Raw genomic sequence first — 22,582 nt, 5'->3', positions numbered from 1 at the left:
GCATCATGGTTTAATTCAAGGAGCGCCGGGCTCTCACCCGTGCAATTTGTAAATGTAGATGGGCGGTGGAAAGGAAGCTAGGAAGATAGAAGGACAATGGGAAAAAGGGCCTAGGCTACGGCCGGCCATGTAAAAAAGGGAAAAAGGGAATGACCGCCCAAAAGGGATTTAGGGTTTTGTATATAAAGTTGAAAAGTGAATGAGAAGCTCATTCTTGTGTGTGGCCAAAAGTAGCTCTCCTCTTCTTCTTCTTCTTCTTCTTCTTGCTTGCTTGAGCTTATGCTTGAGAGAGGGAGTGTGAGAGTGTGAGGGAGTGAGTGTGTGAGGGTGAGGGACCGAGGAGGAGAAGCTCTCCATCTTCTCCTCTCTTCTTCTCTTCTCTTCTCTTCTCTTGTCTTGTCTTGTCTTACTCGCGGCAATGGAGCTTGGAGCGTGGAGCTTGAGGATGGAGCTTGCTTGAAGCTTGCACTTGGATCGTGGAGCTACTGGAGTGTGCGGGAGAGGAGGTAACTCGAACGGCACGGAGGTAAGCTCACTACACCCGTAGATATGGATGGCGCGTCGGTTATGTGAGAGGTAGCCATTAGTGCTCGGCTTGGAACGCTTGAAACAATAAGCGGCCCGTGGGTCTTGGCGGTTGAGTGAAAGCTCCCATAGGCATTTTAGCCTATACCCAGACTGGTTCTCAACCAATGCAAGCCATCTCTGAAACACAGCCAAGACATCGAATTTCAGCTTAATGGGATAAGCCCAAACTTTCCGTGAAAAATCATCTATGAACGTAACAAAATACTTTTCACCACCCATAGACTGACAAGGCATGGGCCCACAGACATCCGAATGTACCAATGCCAAGGGCTCACTCATGCGTGGCCTACCAGAATTCTTGTGCGTAGACCTAGTCTGCCTGCCATAAAGTCAATGCTTACATGAATCAAAACATGCATAATCAAGGGGCGGTAAGTACTGCAAACCAGAAAGCATTTTCATTCCCTTCGAAGATATATGGCCCAAACGGGCATGCCAAAGAGATACATGTGGGATAGAACCCATAGACAAAACATGATCAAGGGAAGAAGCTGATACAATCAAGGGGTAGAGACTGCCAGCCTTGGCACCTCTCGCAATCACAAGTCTGCCACGAGTGATCTTCCATGCAGAGTCTCCAAAACATACATGATATCCTGCGTCATCAAGCTGTCCAGCTAACATGAGACTGCATGTCAAAGCAGGTACATGGCATACATCCTGTATAACAAAACTGCTGCCAGAAGGAAACCGCAGCCTAACATCACCAATGCCCACAATATCAAGAGAGTTGTCATCACCCAAGTGCACAGAACCCAAAACAGTACAGTATGAATGATACCACTCTCGACAAGGTGTCACATGAAAGGATGCATCTGAGTCCAAGAGCCAACACTGCGTATATATAGAGTGTATCTCTGTCATCTCTGTGAAGCACTAGAAGAAGCTGCTAGGATATAATCATCATCATCAATATTCTTAGGCTGCATAACATTGATCTCTTCAATTTTAACACTAGACTTTGCAGGTACTATGATGCGATCAAAAGACTTATCCTACACTTTGTCTTTTCCCTTATCTTTGCGCCTTTCATTGTGCAATTCATGGCATTGTGGCCTAATATGGCCCTTTTTCCCACAATGGTGACAAATAACATCTGCATTCCTGCCACGGGATTTGCTACGTGACTTCCCACGAGACTTGGACCGAGTTTTCTGAGAATCTCGTCCACGGCCACTACCACTGCTATTCTTTCCATATCCATCATTCCTGCCTCTAGCTGTCATAGCATGAGACACACTAGAGGCATCCAAATTCTTACGGTTAACCTCTTTGTAGAAGAGCACTCTCAACATAAGATAATTTCAAGGTAGCAGTAGAGGCACATAATGCAGTGCGGAATACATCCCATGACTCATTGAGAGTAGCAAGCAAGAAAAGAGGAGTGACATCCTCTGTAAAAGTGATGTCCTGCAAAGTCAAGTTCTTGAGTATAGCATGGAACTAGCTCAAGTGAGCAGACATAGTCACATTCTCCTTCATGCGCAAATCCATAAGCTACTTCAGCCAATACATCTAACTCGCTGGACTTTTCTTGTCATAGAGATTTTTTATATTTTCCCACAACTGCCATGCACTCTATTCTTCCTCAAAGACATTATAGTGAACCTATTCTGTGAGAGACAATACGCTAGTGGACTTGCATAACTCATCAAGCTCAAGCCATTCCTCATCTGGCATAGTTGCAGGCGGATACCCGCTTAACCTCAAAGGTTTGATCTACGATTTTTGCACCAACACCTACCAAATCTGGCTCTTCCAATAATAGTAATTCGTACCATCAAGCTTAGTGATGTTGAAAATACCATGATCAGTGGACGAACTCGCCATAATGCAGGTTGGAAGACTGTAGACAGTTCAAAATTGCTTGCTGTTTACTACAGAAAATCACCAAAAAATCACCAAAATCGAGGAAAAATGGCAAAGAAAGTGGAATCAAAGCTACTGCCCACCTAGTACTAGTGAAAGTACATCATTTAAGAGTGTTTCAGCATGAAAAATCCATGTCAGTCCATACATATATGCTTGCTGTAATAAATTTCAGTTTTCAATAAAAGAGAGCTAAGAGTGCCAAAATCGGATCCCAAGGCAATCAGATACTGCCAAGACCAAAGCCGGCATCATGCGGGCATAGCATAAGCATATGACGGTTGATAAGCATGAATCCAAAACCCAAGTATGTCATACAAATATCTGCCAGTGAGTAGGCACACCCCCCAGGCAACGGGGCAAAGTGTTCCTGCCACTACCAAAACTTGACACAAGTAGGTGTCAGTTCACAAAGATACGGATCCAAAACTGAGACTTAGCTCATAAGCATACAATGAACCAAGACATGATGTATCATCCCAAAAGGTAAGAAGTCCCAAAGTCTCAAGTGTCTGTAACTGCTCAATAGCATGTAACGGCTCAATGCATAAAAGTACCACCTGCTCAACGTTTGATAAGCATTCAAGAATGCTCCCACTGGAACAAAAGCCATATGTACGAGCTCAAGAGCTCAAGCCAAGGCAAAACACAGTGCCAATGACATAAGTCCAAGACAATACATCAATAGTACATCCCGAACATGTAGGCGGTAGAGCATCCGTATGTAGCATCCATAAGCATGTAAGACATCAAGTACATCCCAAGAGACAACTCTAGCAAGCCAATAAATAGCTCAAGTAAGCTCCGAGAATCCAAGGTCAAGCCAAGACCGAGCTCCAGTAGCAATAGTCTCCAAACAATGTAACTAGCATGTAGTAATGGCATAGGCTAAGCATGTCAAGACCAGTCAGACATAAGCAACATACATGCCATAAGTACATCCAAGAGGGATCATCCAAATGCTTTGCAAGGCGAGCTCAAGCTCAACCAATGATCCCGAATCAAAACCAAGCTCTATGTCGAGTCCCAATTGTCAATACATCACCATATATGCCTGAAACATAGCCCGAAAAGCATAGGCATAAGTATACATGAGTAAAATGACTTCAGCCCAACTATGTACAGCAGTGATTTACTGTTCAAAACTGAGAATTTCAGCACCAAAATTAGCTCCAAATGGTTGCCAAACAATAGGCATACATTCCCCTAACATCCTGGCATCAAACAGAACCAATCGGGCATCAAATGACAATGCCAAACAAGCTGTAGCATCAAATGTCAGTGTAACACTATCATAAACTGCCTATGGACTATTATGACAATCCCAAAATAGTGTTAAATCAGTCCAAATGCTATGCCAACACATCAACCATCAAAACCAAGCATCAAAGCATGTTCATATGCCCGAAATGGAGCCTTTCCAAGTGCCAATGGAGGGGGAGAGCTGCTGTTGTGACTGTCAATGCTGAAGACACATATGGGAGGGCTGCGAGATTCCGCCAACTGTAAATGCTGGTCCTGGGGCTGCAAAAAATGGTGGCCAAGCTTCGAAGGGGTCCGATTAAAGCCAAGGAAGGCCTCAAACAAGCTCTAGCAAGTCTTGTTCAAAGGCAAGTGAGATATGAAGCAAGGGAGCTTCAATGGTGGCTGCCCCAATCTTGTTTATAGCCCGTGAGACCTGAGAACTGAAGTAAACCCTAAAGAAAATGATCAAATACCTCTGATGTAATGCCCTGAAGGTGCCCAACAATGCCGAGAAGGTGCTCGGGAAGCTGGGGAGTGACGGGAGCTCGAAGGAGTCGGATATGGCTATCAGGAAGGAGACCCAATGCAAGTAGGGGGTCGATGGGATGCTAAGAATGCCATGAACCAAGCTCAAGAGTCGGAAAGCAAAGCTTTGATACCAGTTGAAAGGGAGCGATGGATTGAAGCTTGGACTCTAGAGCTATGGCGGGAGAGCAAGAGCAAGAAAGAGAGAGACAAGAAATGGGAACTCCAATAGTCACAATGTGTGACCGGGCCTTCCTTTATTCAAACTGTCACTAAAAGAATAAAGAATAAAGTGACGGTAATGGGCGCCCGCTACCTGCAATGTGCAGTGTGGCTGACTGTCAGTGTAGTAATACACGGGCGGCTAGGCAGAGGCGCCTTTACCTCCAACAGTATGCACGCATGTGGAGGTTGTAGCAAGGTACTCAAAAAGGCCAAATATGAGAATGTGGTCAATTCCGTGGCTCGGGACAACCATCAAGTGAAATAAATCTAATATGCCACATAACCGATTCATGAGAGAGAATTATGTGTGTGTGTGTGTGTGTGTGTGTGTAGAGAGAGAGAGAGAGAGGAGAGAGAGAGAGGACAATCCTCCTAAAGCCATGTAGACTTCTCTACAAGGAATCTCACATCTACAGTTACTTTCTTCAATCATTAAGGAAATGTCAAAATATGCATCATTTGCCTATGAATCTCTCTATCATCATGCTTGGCTATAGCTACTCCTTCAAGAATAAGATTTTAATATTTCTTCTTCTTCTTCTTCTCTGTATACCTCACTTTGCATAAGTTGAGAGAATGGTTTAACAATCAACTAAATCTAGGGCCTATGCATGTGTTCCTGGAAGAGAGAGAGAGAGAGAGAGAGAGAGAACATTGTAGCATTAGTAAGAGCATGGCACATGATTGATTACTGAGGTCTTGTGCATGTGACATCAAGAAAGAGATAAAGAGATAGAGAGAGAGGGTTTATAGAGAGTATACCTTGCAAAGATGATTCTCTAGAAGAAGATAATCCTCCTCTCCATTCCTGCTAGGCCCATATCATCACCTCCTTTTTCCCTTCGCATGCATCTAATAAGCCCAAAACTCTCTTCATTCCAAAGATTAAGGAAATGGAATTAGAGCTACTCAAGCCTCACTAGTTGTTGTTTTGTTGTACAATGCAGTCTATTGTTGATGTTGTGAAGCCACCAATCTAGACACTAGTGGCTTTTGTGGCAGCTTCTTTGTCTCCCTCTTCAAGTTGGAGAATGGTCTTGGTAGAACCCCTCGCATGGTTACCCAGGGGGTATAGAGAGAGAGAGATAGAGACATAGATGCTACAAAGTGCACTTGAGAGAGAACTTCCATCTTGCTTTCAAACCTAGGAAATATAAATAGTTGAATCAATCAAATCATAGCCTATCAAATGCTCTTCTTCTCTTCTGCTTAAGCCTTTCCTTTTCTCCATAAACTAACCTTCTAGATTTCCATGTCTGCCTCTCCCCATTCATGACTTCTTCATGCAAGCCACTTGCTATAAGAAAGCAACAACAATGGCACATGGGGGTGAGAACGTATGGAATCACTATATAGTAGCCATGTAAGGTTGGCGTTAGGCTTGGTAGATTTGTCAATTATAATATAGTATAGATGTGTGTGTGTGTGTGTGTGTGTGTGTGTGTGTGTGTGTGTGTGTGTGTGTGTGTGTGTGTGTGTGTGTGTGTGTGTGTGTGTGTGTGTGTGTGTGTGTGTGTGTGTGTGTGTGTGTGTGTGTGTGTGTGTGTGTGTGTGTGTGTGTGTGTGTGTGTGTGTGTGTGTGTGTGTGTGTGTGTGTGTGTGTGTGTGTGTGTGTGTGTGTGTGTGTGTGTGTGACCCATGATTGCATGCATGTACAAATCTTTATATTTCTCTCACATCAGCTTTGCATATCTTTTATTCAAAGTCCTCAATACTATCATTCTTAGAGGATGGCACCATCTTTACATCCACTATCAAGGGAACCAATTCTACAATTGCGTAGATTATTGTTAAACTCAACAAGGGTTAGTGAAACACATAATGCTAGACTTTGCACTCAACAATGAATTTTTTGGATTTATTTCTTCACATTATTCATTACATACTTTAAATAAGTACCTTTAGTACTCTCCAATCCTAAAAACAAAATTCCTCATCATGAAGCCCAAAATTTTGGATTGCTCTATATGCCCATATATGCAAGTCCACTAAAGAATGTGCAATGAATAGGCTTCCACATTTCTCAAATACCTCTTGATGCCAAGCATATGCCAAAACCAAGTTTTGATCCAAACAATGAAGAAGCACATTTCATTCTCCATGATATACCTCAAAATCATATACATCCTACATTGCAAGTACTATGTTATCACACGACCCTAAACTTCATACTCTTACATAAATGAACAAGGTATGCTCACATTGTCATGCAAATATTTGGACTTCTGAGTCTAAAGTTATTTATGGGTTGACTGCATTGTTGCAAGAATGGAAAGGTTTCATTGCCTCCCCTTCTAGAACCACCAAAACCCTTGCATGCTTTGTTGGTTGGCAATAATCATGAGACTAGAGAGTTTGGGAAAAATATACATGCACCTAATGCTACCCTTGCTTTTGTACCACTAGGAGTTGAGATAGATGAGTCGTTGCTTGCCTATGGGAATGGATAAACCTTCAGAGTCCATGGCTCCATGTATCACTGTATAGGGCAATGGAACTTGATACTCAAAGTGTGTGCAAAAAGCGAGTTTTGTTCAATACCACAACCACTAGCACCACCAACACTTATATGTCTCTTTCTTTCACGTCCCAGCCCCCCTCCACCAATTCTCCTTTCCTTCATTCATTTACTCTATATTTATTTATTTATATTTATATATAGAAGAGTTTCTCTCTCTCTATAACACACACACCCCTCTCTCTCTCTCTCTCTCTCTCTCTCTCTCTCTCTCTCTCTCTCTCTCTCTCTCTCTCTCTCTCTCTCTCTCTCCCCACTATGCTAGCTATAGTAGCTAGTCCTTTCCAACATGGATTCTTATCTCAATGACAATTGTCTAGGTCCCATAAAACTTGCATAAATAAATAGTGGTGCCAGGTTCTCTAATGAGGAGTTTGTAGTGCCAAATGGACACCTGGGCTGCCCAGCTCTACAAGATCCAATAGTCCCTCACTAGAGGAGCGACAGCTCGATTTTCATATGAGAAAGCGCATTGAGGAGTGATTTGTGGTATTGTATCTGACAAGTACATCATGCGTAGTTTCATATCATAGCCAAACTTCCTTTCCCTTCCACTATTTAAATAAGTATTATGATAAACAATGATCCAACAAACATGGAGGTCATCCAAGACATAGCTTTAACTTGACTCTAAGATATAAACATGGTGAGCCCTAAGAAAGTTATCTAGATTTTAGACTATATCCTCCTAACCTTCAAACATAAGAGACTATGTGAATGAGGGATAAAGACAAGGAGAACATTATGTGAAGGAGCATTACCACCACTAATATGGCTCCCCTCTTGGAATTCATGTACACATAGGCTCACAGAGAGAGAGAGAGAGAGAGAGAGAGAGAGAGAGAGAGAGAGAGAGAGAGAGAGAGAGAGAGAGAGAGAGAGAGAGAGAGAGAGAGAGAGAGAGAGAGAGAGAGAGAGAGAGGACTCAAGTTTAAATGTTACGAGACTAGTAAAGAGTGGCCAAAGTAGAGAGAGAGGGACAAACAAGTAATGATGCGAGATTGGCAAACAATGATAGTAGCTTTTTCATAATGTTAACTTATATATTTTTATTTGTAAAAAGCTCTCGCTTAGGTTTAGGGTAATCATATTATTGCCATGTAGGATTGGTGCTAGGTTCCATATTTCTTTTAATTCTAAAGTAGTATATAAGCACACAAGTATGTGTGTGGTCACACGCCATTCATTCCTTGTCAGAGTAAGAAAGGGGTTCACCTTACTCATTCAACAATTGAATAGATATTGTTGACTACATGGGAATAGAGGGCATGGAATTAACAAAAGGGGGTGCTTTAAATATAAGCGCCCATGTAATTGATTGTATTGCTTAAGGAGGATAAATCCACATTGTTGCATTGCAAAGACGAGATAAGGTCGATATAAGGCACTGGAGAAGGTTATTTGGGGAATGTAGATGTACTTTTAATAGCCAATTTAGAAATCTTAGATTTCCCATATTTTATACCAAATTTTTCCATATGAATAGAAATCAAGGAAAACTAGCAACATTTCTCACATTGATTAGTTTGGGCACGTCATTTGCACGTGTGTGTGTGTGTGTGTGTGTGTGTGCGTGTGTGTGTGTGTGTGTGTGTGTGTGTGTGTGTGTGTGTGTGTGTGTGTGTGTGTGTGTGTGTGTGTGTGTGTGTGTGTGTGTGTGTGTGTGTGTGTGTGTGTGTGTGTGTGTGTGTGTGTGTGTGTGTGTGTGTGTGTGTGTGTGTGTGTGTGTGTGTGTGTGTGTGTGTGTGTGTGTGTGTGTGTGTGTGTGTGCGTGCGTGCGCACGTATGTACAAGCATGCGCACGTGCACATGTGTGTATTTCCCTACATACACATGCACTTCCTAATGTACGCCATGTGAGCTATAAAATGTAGGTAATTTGATATGGCTCAAGTAGCGCAAAGGCAAACTATATATGGTGTGTAGAATTATTTCATATGCTTACATGCATCAAATTGTGCTAGGTACCTTTTGGTGATTTCTAGGATTGCTCACATATAAACTCGCCAAACCAATTATCACTCACGAAAGACTTAACTCACCCTACACTAGGTGCCAAATTTCTAGCATTTTATATGCTTGTGATCGCCATTGGGGTAGATATCATGTTGTCTTTGGAAACAACTGACATATTGGTGTAGTCCAGTTTACAGCATTGTTTGTTTCTTCTTATCATGTGTATGTGCCTTACTATTTGGGACAATGTTATGGAACAATGGGGAGAAACAATGAGTTATCTATTCAAAAAAAAAAATCTATCTCCCAAATATATAGTTTTAAAACTTATGTTGTTGAATGCACATGTATGATAGGGAGGAGCAACAACTTAGCATTGTGGGCTCCACATATGGGGTTGTTATAGTCATTGGCATCAACAATTGCTCGCCTATACAACCAATGCTAGCTTTTGAAATAACAAATCTTCTACAAAGAAAGGATTGCCTGAATGTATTCAGCTCCCCCCCCCCCCCCCATGCATTAGCATATGTAAATACTCTTCCATATGCATTAATAGACTCCAAGGTGTTCAGTATCAATCCCTATTGTTGCACATTAGAAAGTTACTTACAAGTGGTTGTTGAGATTCCATACACATTTTTACAAACATTTTTGCATGCTAATGTTGTGTACTTTAGGATAAACACATCTTGGGTGTTTACAAAAAACCTATGGTTCTTCTTTTTGTAATGTTCTTTATCTTTTACTATTTTACAAGCATCATGGTTGTATCTACAACACCAAACATCAAAGTTATAGCTGTAGTGGCTTTGGCTTTCTACTTCTTGTTCAATCTTTTCTCTAGTTTCTATATTTTCTAAGCCAGTAAGTTATAGTAACACATATAATCCTTATTGATGAATGACCCACTTGTGATCTAGGGTTGGCCTCACTAGCCTCAACCATCACTCATAACCCTTAGCCTCTATCCCTTTAAGTTCCAAAGCCTACAATACTTTGGTAGTACCTTGGAGGTGGAGGTTACCCCCCTTCCCCCTCCCTAACAAAGCTTGAATAACATCACAACCATTAGGCCACTCTACATGATCCATCATTCTACTCTGTTGAGATATCGAGCTCCACTCGTGATACGCCAGGGTGACCGTTGAGTACTTATGTCACCGACTTGTCAGTTGCAGACGCGGTTGGTACACCGCCGATGAATAATAGCTACATGATAGCTATCCTTATCTACTCTAGTTCGTGGCTCAGTTAGTATGCCACCTTAGTTAGTTGAGTTTGGTTTGAGACCCATACATAGGGTTCTTCTATTTCTTTGTACGAGAGTTCTTTTGGCTTACACAACTAAGAAGAGGAAAACTATTTTCAGCCTCCACCCTTGTGTGTCTTCCCCCATTGTGCAAGCAAGAAAGCTTCAAGCGAGACTCCTTCCTTCTCTCCCACAATATTGACATGGTATCAGAGCCTTGTTCGTGGTAAGGAGCTCAAGAAAGCAAGCCAAGCTCGCGGTGTTCTGGTAAGAGGAGCAGTGTTGCTTTCATTTTCTGTTTTGGGAGCAGATCTCTGCAGGTAGCACAGCCGGAAATTGCAAGAGTGCATTGTCTCAGGTTGAGACGCCCTTCGCGGTGAAGCAAGAGGGCAGTATATGTTGCGGGAAAGGGCTTTAGCCCTAGGCGACCTTGTTTTTTTTATTTGAGGCCATTTCGGGGCCTGTTTTGCAAACGGAAGTTTTCTGCACGCACTCAGGAAAAGGCTCAGTTTTATGCTGTGCAGCCACTATTCTACAGGTCGGTGAAAAGTTACTGTAGAAATTGCATCGTATGCTTGTGCGCAGAGACATTGGGAGTTTCAGAATCATCCTTGGTTCCTGTTTATGCAAAATCGTCACTAGGAAGTGACTGTGTGGTCAAATACCACTTTCGCCAGTTTTGCAGATTTTCCCTTGTGAGGATGAAGCTGTGTTTTTTGCAGTAACAGAATTTCTTGCAGTATTCTGTAATGGCGTCTGATTCTCTTTCACAGATTGTCACTGAAAAGCTTGACAAGAACAACTTCCAGGCATGGAAGTTTAGAATGACGAATTTCCTTATGGGAAAAGGATATTGGGAATTTGTTGCAGGAAATGAAGAAGAACCAGTTCTTCCTGATGTTCCCAATCAACAGCAAATGCAGGCATTCAAAGCATGGCATGAGAGAGCCAGGAAAGTTATGTACTGGCTGTCTATCAGCATTTCAGACTCTATGATTGTGCATATTCAGGATGCAAGTACGCCAAAGGAGGCATGGGATACTCTGTCAAAAATGTATAGCACAAATACACAAGCCAGGAAAATGCAGCTCAAGCAAGAGTTGCATAATGTGCAAAGAGAAAATATGAGCATCAATGACTACCACATGAAGGTGAAGAAGATTGCAGATGCACTTGCTTCCATTGGGTCGCCAGTGGAAGATGATGATTTAGTTTCCGTGACCTTGAATGGTCTAGGGAAGGATTATGCACAGTTTCGAACATCCATTTCCGTTCGTGAAAGATTTCCTGACTTTGAGGAGTTGATTGCTCTTCTAATTTCTGAGGAGCAGAGAAATGGTGGTGCATCTTCTTCAGGAGGAACTTCAAAAGAAGCTGTCTTCTACTCAAATGCTGGAAGAGGTAGAGGCGGAGGTAGAGGAGGCCGATTTGGAGGCCGTGGTAGAAATCAGAATATGCAGCAAACTCAAGAAAACCAGTCCTATGGAGGAGGACGTGGTAACTCTAGAGGCAGGGGGAGCCAAAGAGGTCGTGGTGGATGGCAGAGAGGCCAAAATGCAAACAGTAATGTTGAATGCTACTACTGTGGTAAAATGGGTCATATGGCTAAAGACTGCTATAAAAAGCAGAATGACATCATGAATGGAAAACTGCAACAAGGGAATTATGCATCTTCTAGTAGACAGGGTGATGACAGAAATGAGCATTTGTTCATGGTGCAGCACATGAACAATTCTGTGACAAGTGCAGAAGAAAGCAACGATGTATGGTATGTTGACTCAGGTGCATCAAACCACATGACAGGTCATGCAGAATGGATGGAGGATGCAAGGAAAATGGAAAAACCAGGATTTGTGGAGACTGTGATGATACTGCACATCCTATTGTGCAGATTGGAAAAATTCCCTTGTCTATGCAGGATGGGAAAAAGAAATACCTGTCCGATGTATTTCATGTCCCGAATATCACAAAGAATCTGGTTTCTGTTGGTCAAATGGTTGAGCAGGGCTTGCAGGTCAGATTTAATCCTCATGGATGCTTTGTTGAGGATATGAAAAATAAAGGTCGCTTGATAGCAAAAGGAAAGAAGAAGGGCAGAATGTTTACATTGGATGCAGACATGTCTGAATTGAGTGCAGCAATGTTTGCACATGGGACCGGTGTAGTTGCAGATATTGATATCTGGCATAAACGCATTGGTCATGTTAATGTACAGCGACTTAAATCAATGCAGGCCCAAAACATTGTTGCAGGATTGCCCAAATTCAAGGTTGCAGAAATGCATAAGGTATGTGAAGCCTGTCAGTTTGGAAAACAGGCAAGGAAACCATTTCCTAGACATGTTCAAGAGAGTAAGAAGCCATTGGAATTAATCCACTCTGATGTGTGGACTACTAAAGCTGCATCTCTTGGAGGCTGTCATTATTTTGTCAGTTTTATTGATGACTATAGCAGAAAAGTTTGGGTGTATTTTATGAAAAAGAAAAGTGAAGTTTTTGGGCATTTTAAAACTCTTAAAGCTATGGTTGAAAAAGAAACAGGCCTGCAAGTAAAATGCCTAAGGTCAGATGGAGGGGGAGAGTACCTCTCAAATGAGTTTGCAAGGTTCTTGCAGGAACATGGCATAAAGCAGCAATATTCATGCAGTCATACCCCACAACAAAATGGAATTGCAGAAAGGAAAAACAGGCATATTGGAGAGGTATCTCGTGCCATGCTCAATGAAAAAGACTTGCCAGATTTTTATTGGGCTGAAGCAGTTGCTACAGCAGTCTACATAATGAACAGGACTCCCACTGCAGCAATACATGGAATGACTCCAGAGGAGAGGTATACTAGTAGGAAACCAGATATTTCTCATTTGAAAATTTTTGGTTGCATTGCCTATGTACATGTGCCAGATGAGCTGAGATCCAAGTTGGATCCAAAAGCTGAGAAGTGCATCTTTATTGGTTACTCTCTGCAGCAAAAAGGGTATAGATGCTATAACCCTTCTACTCGTAAGTTTACAGTGAGCAGAGATGTTGTTTTTTATGAGATGAGTAGCTGGTATAAACCAGTAAATGTGATTGATGATGTAGATGCACAAAATGGTAATGCTGCACAGAATTCACAGCAGCAGTCACAAAATATTAGTGGACCTGGAGCGTCCTCTAGCAATGGTTCACATTGTTCACCATGGACAGGCAGATTGAGATCAGGAGAATCTTCTCAAAGCAATGCAGATAGTGGTATGCAGGTATCACGAAAAGGAAAAGAGAAGGTTGATCAGCCCATGTTTGATGTGAATGCAGGTCACTCTTATGTGGATGGTGAATCCAGTGGCTCAGAACAGAGCATTGATGATGAGTTGGGTATCCCTTCTATTGTTACACCTGGAGTAAGGAAGACCAGGGATGTTTTGAGAGCACCTGGGAGTGAACCTACTTTGCGCAGGTCTACGAGAGCTAGGTATCCTGTGGATAGGCTGAAATATGATGGATTTACAGCCATTCACTATGCATATATGGTCAAAGTGATACAGGAACCAGAACCCACATCTTTTGAGCAAGCCATAGGAAAAGAAAAATGGGAGAAAGCCATGGATGAAGAAATGGATGCCTTGGAAGCAAATGCTACATGGGAGTTAGTACCTTTGCCTAAAGGTAAGAATGCAATTGGCTGTAAGTGGGTTTATAAGGTGAAGCACAATGCAGATGGTTCTGTAAACAGATACAAGGCAAGATTAGTAGTCAAGGGGTATGCACAAACATATGGCATTGACTATGAAGAAACATTCAGTCCAGTTGCAAGGATGGCAACAGTAAGAGCAGTCATTGCTATGGCTGCATCAAAGGGATGGTCTTTACATCAGATGGATGTAAAGAATGCCTTCTTGCATGGTGATTTGCAAGAAGAGGTCTATATGGAGCAGCCACCAGGTTATGTGCATGCTGTTCATCCTGAGTTTGTTTGCAGGTTGAAGAAAGCCTTGTATGGCTTGAAGCAAGCACCTAGAGCGTGGTCTGACAAGATAGGACAGTATCTTGTCACCATTGGCTTTCAGATTTCCAAGGCAGATTTCTCACTTTATGTGAGAAAAACAGAGAAAGGTATTATGCTACTTGTCATTTATGTTGATGATTTGATTATGACAGGTGACAGTAATGAAGATATCCTTCATGTGAAAATGCTATTGAAGCAGAAGTTTGAGATGAAGGATTTGGGAGAGCTGCGTTATTTCTTGGGCATTGAGGTGATTAGATCACCAAGTGGGATACAGCTCTTGCAGAGGCAGTATGGATTGGACATGCTGTCCAAATATGGGATGACAGGCTGTAAGCCTATTTCAGTTCCTTTGGAGCAGAATGTGAAGCTGAGCACAGATGCAGGTGAGCTTCTAGAAGACCCTACTATGTACAGACGCATAGTAGGAAGTTTGATTTATATGACTATTACCAGGCCAGATTTGAGCTATGTTGTTGGATTGGTAAGTCAGTTTATGCAGGCTCCAAGGAAACCGCATTTGGATGCGGCTAGACGCATACTCAGGTATGTGAAGTCCACATTGCAGTATGGACTATTTTATGAGACTGGGGTTCAGATACAGTTGCATGGATACACTGATGCTGATTGGGCTGGTAGCATTTCTGATAGACGATCTACCAGTGGATATGTGTTCTCTTTCGGAAGTGCTGCAGTCACTTGGAGCAGCAAGAAACAGCCTACAGTTGCCTTGTCGAGTACAGAGGCGGAGTACAGAAGTGCAGCAATGGCTGCATGTGAGGTAGCTTGGTTGCATAAGCTACTTTATGATATGCATCAGTCTACAGATGGGCCAGTTGTCATTTATTGTGACAACATGAGTAGTATACACTTGGCAAATAACCCAGTCTATCATGCTAGAACAAAGCACATTGAGGTGCATTATCACTATGTGCGAGAGAGGGTTTTACTAGGTCTTATTGATCTAGTTTATGTCAGCACAGAGGATCAGGTAGCTGACATATTCACGAAGGCATTGGGCGCAGAGAAGCTGCGCAAGTTCAGAGACCTGCTTGGTGTGCAGGAATTGGGATTGAGCTCGAGGGGGAGTGTTGAGATATCGAGCTCCACTCGTGATACGCCAGGGTGACCGTTGAGTACTTATGTCACCGACTTGTCAGTTGCAGACGCGGTTGGTACACCGCCGATGAATAATAGCTACATGATAGCTATCCTTATCTACTCTAGTTCGTGGCTCAGTTAGTATGCCACCTTAGTTAGTTGAGTTTGGTTTGAGACCCATACATAGGGTTCTTCTATTTCTTTGTACGAGAGTTCTTTTGGCTTACACAACTAAGAAGAGGAAAACTATTTTCAGCCTCCACCCTTGTGTGTCTTCCCCCATTGTGCAAGCAAGAAAGCTTCAAGCGAGACTCCTTCCTTCTCTCCCACAATATTGACATACTCTACATGGACAATGGTGCTTTGAGGAAGCGTGATTAAGTAGAGACTCTGATCCATCATGCCAATCTACATGGATAATGGTGCTTTGAGTAAACATGACTAAGTAAAGGGGGAATCGGCATTGCCCAATCCACAAGTGATGTGACATGCTTAAATTTGGTGAAGGAATCATGATTAACTTACTTGTAAGGGAATCTTTTACTTCCCCTAATAAAGAAATGGTGTGTCATACTTGTTCAAGCAACAATGCATACTTGACAATGGTATGCTTTGATTATTCCAATTGGATTTGTTTATGTATGATATGTACCATAATAATCTTCAATTTATGGGCTCTTCACAATATTGAGCTATTCCAAAGTTACAATGAGCTTCTAATTATAAGGTTCATAATATGCTTTAAGTAATATGTGTGAGTATTTGTGAGATCCAAAATTAAATTTATCCAATTTAGTATTATTGTGTATACACTCTTTAGTTTCTTTGTATGGAACTTCATGGGTGTTCTTAATAAATGCTTAGACTTTTTCAAGCACTTTGATGAAAACTTGCTCATTATCCATGTCATGGCCAAGTTTCATCCTACTCAACTATTATAAAGAATTAGATATCATTTATTTGCTCCATCAATGATTGGTTTCTTGAATTTATTCATGTAATGGCTAAGATTCATGCTACTTGGCCGAAATGAGCCTTGCACATCTTGTTGCTTGAGTTTTATTTAATTTCTAAATCATTAGATATATTTCATTTGAACTAGCCTCTTAGCTTCACTTACGATAACTCCAACATGTGGGATCAAGATGGGATCCTTAAGCCTCACTATCACATCTCAGGATGCTTGCAATTGGATTCCCATTACAATTCCTTCTTTTATTGCTTCATTACCACATTTCCATGGTTGTGGTTTAGGTCTTTGGCTTTTAAGAAGGAAGATAGACATGTCATAATCTAAATTATTTCACATAGTAATGCTAATCATGATAGACAATTGTGCTTACCTAGATAGATGACCATGGAGTTTGATGCATGTACTATCGAGATGAGTTGTATATGTTCTTCTCAAAACTCGCACGCGCGACGCACACTCACTCACTCACTCACTCACTCACACACACACACACACGCACACACACACACACACACACTCTCTCTCTCTCTCTCTCTCTCTCTCTCTCTCTCTCTCTCTCTCTCTCTCTCTCTCTCTCTCTCTCTCAATTGATTGGGCTCTTTATATGAAGTTGAAGCCGATAAATAGATAAATAATGGTGCATGTGTTGTACAATTTTCCAAGGTGCATGTGTATACAATTTTTCTAACATCACCTTTGGTGAAACATATGTGTTTAGATTTTTTCTTTTCAACTTCTCTTTGTGTGCATTGATGTAGTTGCAAAACGAAAGGTTTTTTTAAATTACCTTTGTTAGAGTATGCATTCGTTGTGTTGCTTTTTACATTGCAGCACTATTGTTCTAGTATTCAGCTTCTAAGTATTGAAATCCGCTTATGTTCTCACATTTACAATTCTTTGGCATTAAATTGGGATTCCTTGAAAGGTATATTATTTGATTATGAATCCTTAGAAGCCGTCATTCTCTTGGGTCAAAAAGCACATCTTATGATAGTATAAATTAGCTAGCATAGTCAGGATTGCTGATTAGGCCTACTAACTATGGAGTATCCGTGCTTTGTGTAGTTGGCATTATTGCAAAGCTCATGAGGCTACACCTCACTCATTTTGCATTTTCATAAGCAAAGGGAAGAAATAGTGCAATACCTTTTGCTCCCTTTGCTCATAAAAAACAAAACAAAAAGCACACTTCATGTGCAACAAATGATGTATTTTTTTAGCTACTTGAAGCTATGATACTTAGATATTGGATGTAGCTTGTATGTAATCAAATAATTCAATTTTTTATATCTTAGTTTTTGTAAAACCTTCAACCATGCATGTTTAGTGGCAATCTATTTCCCTCTTATTACCAATTAAGTTTTATACAAAAATGCAACATTATGAAACTCACAAAGCTATGCCTTGATAACTTTTTTTTTTTGTAGTACAAATTCTTCCATTTCGTAGAAAAATATGAAGAGGTGCACCATGTCACATTTCACATACATATTTAGGCTACATGTATACAAATCTAGCAGCTTGAATTAAGATTTAGTTTCTTGATTGATAGACCTATGTGTGTAGAGAGATGTAGCTGCACTTGCCAAGGATCATGCATATTGGTGTTTTGATAAAAGAAACCTACAATATGTGGAGAGAGAGAGAGAGAGAGAGAGAGAGAGAGAGAGAGAGAGAGAGATGTGTGCACTTTCCTTGTTCCATTATGAAAGCTCTTAAGTAGTTTGTTCAATGTCGTACATGGTAAATGCATTGTATAACGTCTTTGGTAATGTGGATATTCTCCTACCTAGACTTAGTAGTGTCTAAAATGGCATAGATTGGTGATAATTTGCACCTAACGACACAACAAAGAAGTTCATACTTGATTCCAAACACCTATTTAGCTAAGAAATCTTTGAGGGATTTAATTCTCAATTAGATTGGAGATGTGCTCACATATGATAACAAACCCAAACCCTTGACCTTCAGATTTTCCGTTGTGAAAGCTCTTAATTAGTTTTTTCAATGTTTTACATGGTAAATGCATTGTATAACATCTTTGGTAATGTGGATACTCCCCTACCTAGACTTAGTGGTGTCTAAAAAGGCATAGATTAGTGATAATTTGCACCTAACAATACAACGAAGAAGTTCATTCTTGATTCCAAATACCTATTTAGCTAAGAAATCTTTGATGGATTTAATTCTCAATTAGATTAGAGATAATATGCTCACATATGATTTCTTATTTCACATAGATAGGTTCTTAAGACTTACACACATTTTAACTATGCATGCTTAGGTTTGCATAAGCTAAAAGGAATCAAAGAATAACTAGATATTTTGAAGGACAGTTTGTGTGTGTGTGTGTGTGTGCGTGTGTGCGTGTGTGCGTGTGTGCGTGTGTGCGTGTGCGTGTGCGTGTGCGTGTGCGTGTGCGTGTGCGTGTGCGTGTGCGTGTGCGTGTGCGTGTGCGTGTGCGTGTGTGTGTGTGTGTGTGTGTGTGTGTGTGTGTGTGTGTGTGTGTGTGTGTGTGTGTGTGTGTGTGTGTGTGTGTGTGTGTGTGTTAATATCTAGCATTCCAAGATTCTAGTTTCTAATACTTGAGCACAAGCTTGACTTTCATGGAAAAGCACATATAGTTTGATATCCAAGCCCAAACAATTTTTTTAAAATTCAAATCATTTTAGACAATGTCCATGCTACTTATTTAGAATCTTGTTTGCACTTTTCATCTTCCCCTTGGTCAATGCGAGCATACTTACTCTACTTCGCACTTGGTTTCCACTTTAACATTCACTTTTCTAAGGACTTAGGTTGCTAAAGCTCTCTCTCTCTCTCTCTCTCTCTCTCTCTCTCTCTCTCTCTCTCTCTCTCTCTCTCTCTCTCTCTCTCTCTCTCTCTCTCTCTCTCTCTCTCTCTCTCTCTCTCTCTCTCCCCTTTAATATAGAATCATGTCATGAAGTGCTTACTCATTGATATGCATACATAAGTCTCTTCCTCCATCCGCCCCCCCCCCCCTCTCTCTCTCTCTCTCTCTCATTAGTACATAGATATGCATGCAAAATTAGTTCAAAATCATGGTTGTCATTAAGGAGTCTTAGTTATATGAAATTTCAATATGTATTTTCTCCTTCCCCCTTCCATTATGATGAGAGCCTTCAAGATGATTGAGGTGATGATGTATGGTGACATGTCTATATCTACCATATTAGCTTCATGTGATGATGTTATTGCAAATACTTTTCAAATCTTAAACCTATACTTTAAGTAGATATTTTCAAACAAATGAATAAATAATGCAAGTATACATAAAAAAAAGCTTGTGACATCTATAAATCAATCACATTAGCCTCAAGTTGAAGATAACTATAAATTGTAAGAGTGGGACATCTACCTTTATTCCAAATAAAATAATTTTAAATATATACTTGAACTTGTTTACAAATCAAAACAATGTTTCAAGAGAGTTGGCCATTTGTCTATTAAAATGCACACATAACAATAAACTATAACACATGCTCGAGGGGAAATTGAACTAAACCCCAACCACACTTATTGTGCCTACCAAGGAGTTTACCTACAAAATGAATAAATATAATTATATAACAAGAGATAATTGTTATTCATAAACAAAAGAGTTTCCTACTATTGAGATTGCTTGATGCAAAACATAACACTTTATCTAATTATTTGTTTGCCACAAATATCATCGATTTCATGCATGCATAACTTTTTGGTGGCCTCCTTAATACCATAACAAAGGCCTCCTACCTCACCTCTTTGTGTAACCACCAACAATCTCTCTAATTGAAAGTCTTGTGGCTCAATTCATAGGTGACCAACTTTTTTGTGGGAGTAAGTGGATATTAGTGTATGTGTCAACTTTTCAACTTAAATCCTTAAAAGTTTGTTGCTACTTTTAAAAATCCATCTATAGGGCAATAATTCAACAGCAAGATGCGTTGTATATGACTATTACATGATGACTTAGCTACTAAAGATGCTAATCACAAAGACATTTAGTAGGGAATTCATCATGTGATTCTAAGGTTAGAGAAAGAGAGAGAGAGAGAGAGAGAGAGAGAGAGAGAGAGAGAGAGAGAGAGAGAGAGAGAGAGAGAGAGAGAGAGAGCAACTAAGTTGCAATACTTTGTATTCAAGGCATCCATATGTATGTATGCATGATGCAAGTATATATATGCTCGTCTACAATCACTAAGCATCAATACCTCAAGTGCCTAGCTCATAAACTCCATTTTTTAAGAAAAGACTTTTGTGTAATCATGATATGGTGCATACACAATGTGCTTAGATCTAAAAGAAACAATGCAAATGAATGAATTGAGAACAATGTAAATGAATGTACTATGTACCTTACCCTCTCCTGCCTTGGATTTTTTGTTGTGCAAGCTTAGCTGCCCCTACACATAGAAGATGGTGAAAGAAACACATCATCATAGAGAGATAGAGGAATGCCCATCCTAGTTAAGCATGACCTACCTCAAGCTCAACTGGTTTTTGATGCCATAGCCATGCATGATCAATAACAAAATTTCATTTGATTTCCCTAGAATTTTATGAATTTGAAAGTAGCAACTTGGGACCTTCTTTCTAGGGTTGGAGGAGAGAGATTGGTATAAAGTTTGGGGTGAATGTTGGGGTTGCAAACCACTTGGGATAGTGATTCTAGAGGACACACACACACACGCACGCACACATGTGCACATGCGAGGAGAGAGAGAGAGAGAGAGAGAGAGAGAGAGAGAGAGAGAGAGAGAGAGAGAGAGAGAGAGAGAGAGAGAGAGAGAGAGAGAGAGAGAGAGAGAGAGAGAGAGAGAGAGAGAGAGAGAGAGAGAGAGAGAGAGAGAGAGAGAATGCACCACCTACATTAGAGATGTTGCTTGAATATGGGACATGTATGGGGCACGAGGGCAACATAGCTCTCATGATGGGGGATAGGAGGAGCTGCCACTATAGTAGAATGACCAAGCATAGGAGGAATGGACATTGCCATAGTTGCACCATGTGTGGGAAGTAAGAAGAGTAGTTAGTAGCACCAACCATTGGAGAAATGTGGTAGCCATGGCGTCATTGGTACTAGAACTCATTCTTGTTCTCATTGTAGCATATCTTGTTGCGTTCTCATCATGACTATCAGACTTTTAGCCAAAGCCTCTTTTTGTTCCATAGTTACTTTCTGTTTGTGTAACACACACACTCCCTCCCCCTCTCCCTCTCTCCCTTCTCTTCCCTCCCCCTCTCTCTCTCTCTCTCTCTCTCTCTCTCTCTCTCTATGCTAGCTATAGTAGCTAGTGCTTTCTAGACATGGATTTTGATCCCAATGAAGCTCACATGGGCAAACAATCTTGTAAAGTTTGCTTAGACTTGACTCTTTCACTCTCGAGACGTTTACCACCATCAAATGGCCCCACGCTAGGTTCTTTGATGAGGAGCAATCCATGGGGCCAGGTGAACACCTTGGTTGCTTCTTAACTAGCTCTAAACATCCAACGCCTCACTAGGGGCAATGATAGTCCAATGGCTCAATTTGGACTGCACTTTAGTGAAAAACCACTCAAAATTTTGAGTTGTGGACACCCTCGTGCTAATTGGGCATTGAAGGTATCAAAGAACTAGAAGGTTGCAATTAGAAGCTGTTAAAAAGATAGCCATTCACTGACACCTTGGCTATGGCATTTTGGAAGAGGGCACTAACCATTGTACAGAAGCCGATTCCAAATCCCATATTCTCCAGTACTTGTATCATGAAAGTCCATGACACTTGGTTGTAAGTTTTTTCAAAGTCCATGTTAATGAGCATGTACTTGCCATGCTCGAGTAACGTATCGGGTCTTGAATCTTCCTACCAAATATGAAGCTATGACGGTCAAGATGGACAAACTTTAGCGATAATTATTTGATTCTCCAAGCCATGGCCTTAGCCACAATCTTGTATGATGTATTTAGCATGGTCAGCAGTGTAGTAAGTAGCCTTTAGTTGCTTACATTGGTAGGGCCACATGCCTTAGGAATTAGCTTGTTTAACCCTTTGTTCACCGCTAGAGATTGCACTCCAGTACCTTGAAAGTAGTTTAAAAGTCTAGACTAGTCAACACCAAGTACATTGTTAAGATAAAGTTGTGGATAAGGATAAAAGCTTGGATAAGATAAGGACAAGTCAGTATGTGGACATGTATATATACAACTACTAGCAATGAAATGTTCAACTGCAGTTCACTCCTTTTTCTATATTGTTTCTATCTCCTTCTCTTATTGTGCACATTATCCTCTTATCTTTATCCTGGCTTTCACTACATGGTATCAGAGCACCATGTCCTATCTTTCTAGCTTATCATATTCT

This window comes from Lygodium microphyllum, chromosome 19 (genome assembly GCF_053477565.2).
Source record: "Lygodium microphyllum isolate KBCC chromosome 19, Lygodium_microphyllum_v1.1.10, whole genome shotgun sequence".
Classification (NCBI taxonomy): Eukaryota; Viridiplantae; Streptophyta; class Polypodiopsida; order Schizaeales; family Lygodiaceae; genus Lygodium; species Lygodium microphyllum.
This window is presented reverse-complemented; position numbering follows the sequence as displayed.